The following is a 4,841-nucleotide window of genomic DNA, read 5'->3' on the forward strand; positions in this document are numbered from 1 at the left end:
ATTATATAAATATATCATTACCCGTATTAAAATTGCAGTGAGTGGTTGTAAGAAAAATGTCCCCTACAGTATTTGTCCGAACGAATCTTGGATAGATAAACCTTGTATACCCTCCAAGTGAAGTATACCATTAATGGACAAAACATCTTATATTTCCCCTTTTGACAAAATATAATAACAAAGACTATGCGTTAAGTGTATGTAAATTGTAAATGAGTCAAGCCTAGCTAAACTGGTTTAACTAAGAGCTCGCACCTGACTTGTTTTGAAGTGTATTACAAACTCAAACGTGCATGATGATTAGATTTTCAAGCGCGAGCTTTACTCATTTTTTTTACTTATATAATGGTTTGCATATATATTTATAACTTGTTTTATTTACACGTATATATAATAACTATTATGTGAATGAAATATATATTAATGTTTAGTTCGATAAGTGAAGCTAAAGCTTTATTGGTTCAATGTGTGACCCATTTTTATGTTCGTCCCGAGCCCCAAAACTTAATTTGAGGGATTCTCGGAGATGACCCTGGTGACTAGTAAAACGATTCCTACCTTAAAAAACACTAATAATTCATTATGGTAAGTTGATGCCTTCAAAATTAAACAAAAAATAAGGTTTACCAAGCTTTACATAAAATCAAAAACACAACTTCACATCCCTTTGTTTATTTTCTTTTGTACAACTTTTGTAACATCTAATCACCTCATAAATAACCACTATGATACCTTGCTAAGATACTTCTTAAGCACATCCATAACAGCTCCATAATCTGCCTTAACCTCCACCGGCGGGTTCGCAAACCTACAACTCATTCCTTCAATATCCTTCGAATGATAATCGATTTTCGCCTGCGTAAACTTCAACCCGTGCGCGGTACTTACCACCACCGTCCTATCCGTTTTCGCAATCACCCCTTTATCGCGGAGTTTCTTTAACGCCACAAGCGCTACCCCGGTGTGCGGACACACAAACATACCCGTCCCATCCGCGGCCGCCATTTCATCCATCAACTCCTCCTCCGTCGCCTCCTCAACTATTCCACCCGCGTTTTTCAATGCATACACCGCTCTATCTATCGAAACCGGATCACCAATTTGAATAGCGGAAGCGAACGTCGTCGTCGCTTTCACTGGAGTAAAGTTGTCCCAACCGGATTTGTAGTAAAGGTAAAGCGGATTCGCATTTGCGGATTGAGCGCACACGAGCCGTGGAATTCGATCGACTAGTCCTAATTCTTCGCACATTTTAAAACCTTTGTAAAACGCGTAAATGTTACCTAGGTTTCCACCAGGAATAATTACCCAGTCAGGTACCTGACAATCGTACCAAAAAGGTTTTTACTCTTTACTTTGTAGTTCTGTAGTTGAAGAAGCGTGGATCGACTCACTGGTAGACGATCTACTTTCCTCGGGTGTGATTATACTATTTCACCGATGGTTTTCTTGGATCTGGGTTCTTCCACTGAGTAAGGAAATCTGGAGAGTATTGCTTAATAGCTGAATACTCTGTAATTTGCTGTGATTGTGAGTGTTACTGACTGTAACTGTCTGTGAGTGAATGTAATTGAATCTGCTTGAATGTGAATGAATGTGTTGCTGGCTGTAACTGTCAATGATTCAGTCCCTCTCCTTGGGGAGTTGATGCTGTATTTATAGTGCTAGGGTTTCCACTGATTGGGCTCAGCCTTGTTGGCCTCCTCCAATTGCTCTGCGCCACGTGTCCTCTGGGACACCTGGTGCTTTCTCATTGGTTATAATCACGTGGTAGCACATGGGTTATGCTGAGTTGTCCATCTTTCATTTGGCAGCTGTCAACATCAGCATATTCTTATTCCTTAAAAAGATACCTTCTGGAAGGTTGTCTGACGTGCACAATCAAGGTTGCCCTAATCCTGATTTGGATAAGGACGAGGTTGATTATGTGCATGTGTGATATGCGCCAATCCTGAGGATGCGCGAGGTCTTCTCTTTATTCTCACGCGCAGATGTTTCATGCGCAGATGTGATATGCACGAGCATGTGATATGCGCCGCGCGCTGATGCGCCGCGCGCATACGTGATATGCGTGAGCATATGTGATGCGCGAGCATATGTGTGCCTGGGCATATGATGCCTGAGCATGTGTGGTGCCTGGGCATATGATGCCTGAGCATGTGTGGTGCCTGAGCATATGTGATATGCGCCATGCGCATAGGTTTTGGCTTTGTGACTTCGTAATGTCTTGATTTTAAGCCTCTTGTCTATATCTTGTGGGTTGACCCGCCTTGCTCGGTGTTGAGGCGGGTACATACCTCTTCAGTAGTGAACAAAAATGATGTAATAATTTGCAATCGCAGCCGTTTTCCTGACCTTCTAACCGCAAACTATTTAACGAATTCGCAAGATAAATCGGTAATTTCCCGTATTAGCTTCATACAATACAGGTAAAATACTATCGGTTGAACTAACTGCGCCATTGAGATCTTGTTTGCAGGTAAAAATACTATCGATGGGATTTCCGCGGCTGCGCAGTAGGCCGAAAGAGCCGCTGAAGTGTCTCCAGTTGACGCGCAACCGACACCGACCAATGGTTTGTTCATTTTACGGAGACGGTTAACTTGGCTGACTAGAACAGTCATTCCTAAGTCCTTGAAGCTGCCGGTGTGGCTTATACCGCAATGTTTCACCCATAAATCGTTCATTCCGAGATTATGTTTCCCGTATCGCTCTGCCCAGAACAGGTTGGAGTTACCTGCATTAGACACAATGTAATGTAATTAGTTAAATGTTAAATGTAGCATTATGTAAATATGTGTTAACCGGTTAAGTATTTGAAATATTGGATACCGGATTCAATAAACACCAAAAATTAATTTTAAATCATAAGTTCGATCTATGTAATTTTTATTTAGTTTGAAAAGAGTAAACTGCGGTTTCGTTCATGTGGTTTGTCCAAATTTGCGATTTTAGTCCAGTAGTTTTAATTTTGCGATTTTTGTCCATGTGGTTTCATTTTACTAACCTTGTTAAGTTTGTCGTTAAACTCATCAGTGTACCCCTCACGTGAGGGGCAAATTTGTCCTTTTTTCTCCCCAAATACAACACAGCCCCTCACGTGAGGAGGCTTGAAAATTAGGATTGGGGTTTATTTTGGGAGAAAAAGGACAAAAATGCCCTTGACGTGAGGGGCACGCTGATGGGTTAATGATCAAACTTAATGGGGTTAGTGAATACGGGTTTAATTGCAAGTCAACTGAAACCACAAGGACGAAAATCGCAAATTAAAAGCTATTTGATTAAAACCATAAATTTAAACAAACCGCAGGGACGAAAACTACAGTTTACTCTTTACTTACAATACACTAATATAAACCACAAACACAGGTATATATACTAATCAAAACTTGAAAACTTAATTAGACTATAATAATAATAATAATAATAATAATCAAATTCTAAATAGTAAAAGCAAAACTAAATAAGTAAGACCATTCGTAGTGGAATACGCCAAAACACCCGAGCCTCTCATATTCGTTGGCTGGTTTCTCTTTTTGATCCTATTATTTTCTTCATCCAGCGTTGTGCACAAAATGTTAGGAGAGTTTTTGAAAGTCAAAATGCTGCAAAACGCCACGGTTCAGGCGTTTTGGGGTAGTTTTGAAATGTGAGAAACGCCCCGTTACAGCCTCACATGTGATCTAATAGATAAATAAAATCATAGTTGTCTAAATTATTGACTCGACTTGTTTACCAAGTAATTTAATCCTTAGAAGCCAAGTTATGAGCTCAAGTTAATAAATAAAATATCATCCCATCATAGGCTCGAAGAGTCGGCCCAAACTAAAATACTGACTAACAGTTTTAACTCACTATGTTGTAAAACATTTTTTATAACAATATTACACGGATATTTACACACGCTTAAGAGTTTAACTACCTTCAAAACAGCTTATAATATCGTCGTTGTCGATATCCGGCAACACCCACTCCTTTTTCGACCACACGCCCGAGCCATACGGCCATACGGTCCGTCCAACACGCGAGTCAAACAACGAGCGCCAGTATTTTCCATCGAACTGTTTTAAAGCGTCCATATCATGCTGGACGTCCAACAGGCCACCAGACCGACTCCGATAGATGATTTCGTCTAGCGAGTAGGATTCGTCGGTGACCGCATTAAACGGGACGTACTTAGCGGAGAATGGAAGCAAAGGAGGGATAGTTAGGCGGTTGTTTGAGGTGGTGACACTAGTGCAAGTGATGGTGGTGGTTGTTGGTGACCGGTGGTGGTGTATGGGTGGTGGTTGACGGTGGTTTGATGGGAAGAAGGTGGTGGTCGGAGAACAAGACATGTTTTTGTGTTTGTGTTTTGTTTTTGTGTTTGAGAGAGGATGATGAAGTGGTGGTGGATACTCAATTTATTTATTATTTATCTTAAAAATCAGATATTATAAATTAGAGTTATAGAATAATTTGATCTTTTATAAAAGAAAACGATAGTGGAATAACAATAATAATGGTTTTAAATTATAATACACATGTAACACAAGGAATTAATAAGGTCCATTTATTTTGGTGAAGATTGTGCTAGAAATATTCCTTTTTATTATTCTGGAATTTAAAAAAAACGCATAATGTTACTTAATATTATTTATTTCCGATATTATTGCACAGATTTGTGTCGTTATGTTTCTTATATTAATTAACGAGTCGGTTTCTTACTGTATTTGTGTTACAACTTGGGTGTGCAAACTGCAAAGTGTTTTAGTTTGGTTATTGTATGGAAGCTTAACCGTAGTTGTAACCGAGCTTCGGTTATGAAAAATTGTTTAGTCATAACCATAATCGAATGCTTA

The 4,841-nt window shown here is 39.4% G+C and overlaps 1 pseudogene across 1 annotated transcript; it reads right to left on the reverse strand.

The window, feature by feature from the left end:
• Window positions 1–613: 613 nt before the first annotated feature.
• LOC143538603 (threonine synthase, chloroplastic-like) lies at window positions 614–4,465 on the reverse strand (annotated as a pseudogene). Its single transcript, XR_013136276.1, has 4 exons — window positions 3,923–4,465; window positions 2,335–2,737; window positions 1,470–1,495; window positions 614–1,320 (listed from the first exon to the last, which is right to left on the reverse strand). The product of XR_013136276.1 is annotated as a threonine synthase, chloroplastic-like (transcript).
• Between the last annotated feature and the right edge of the window lie 376 nt (window positions 4,466–4,841).

This window comes from Bidens hawaiensis, unplaced genomic scaffold (genome assembly GCF_021521415.1).
Source record: "Bidens hawaiensis isolate Kalapana, Puna unplaced genomic scaffold, B.hawaiensis_p1.1 tig00011646_1, whole genome shotgun sequence".
In the NCBI taxonomy this organism is placed as follows: Eukaryota; Viridiplantae; Streptophyta; class Magnoliopsida; order Asterales; family Asteraceae; genus Bidens; species Bidens hawaiensis.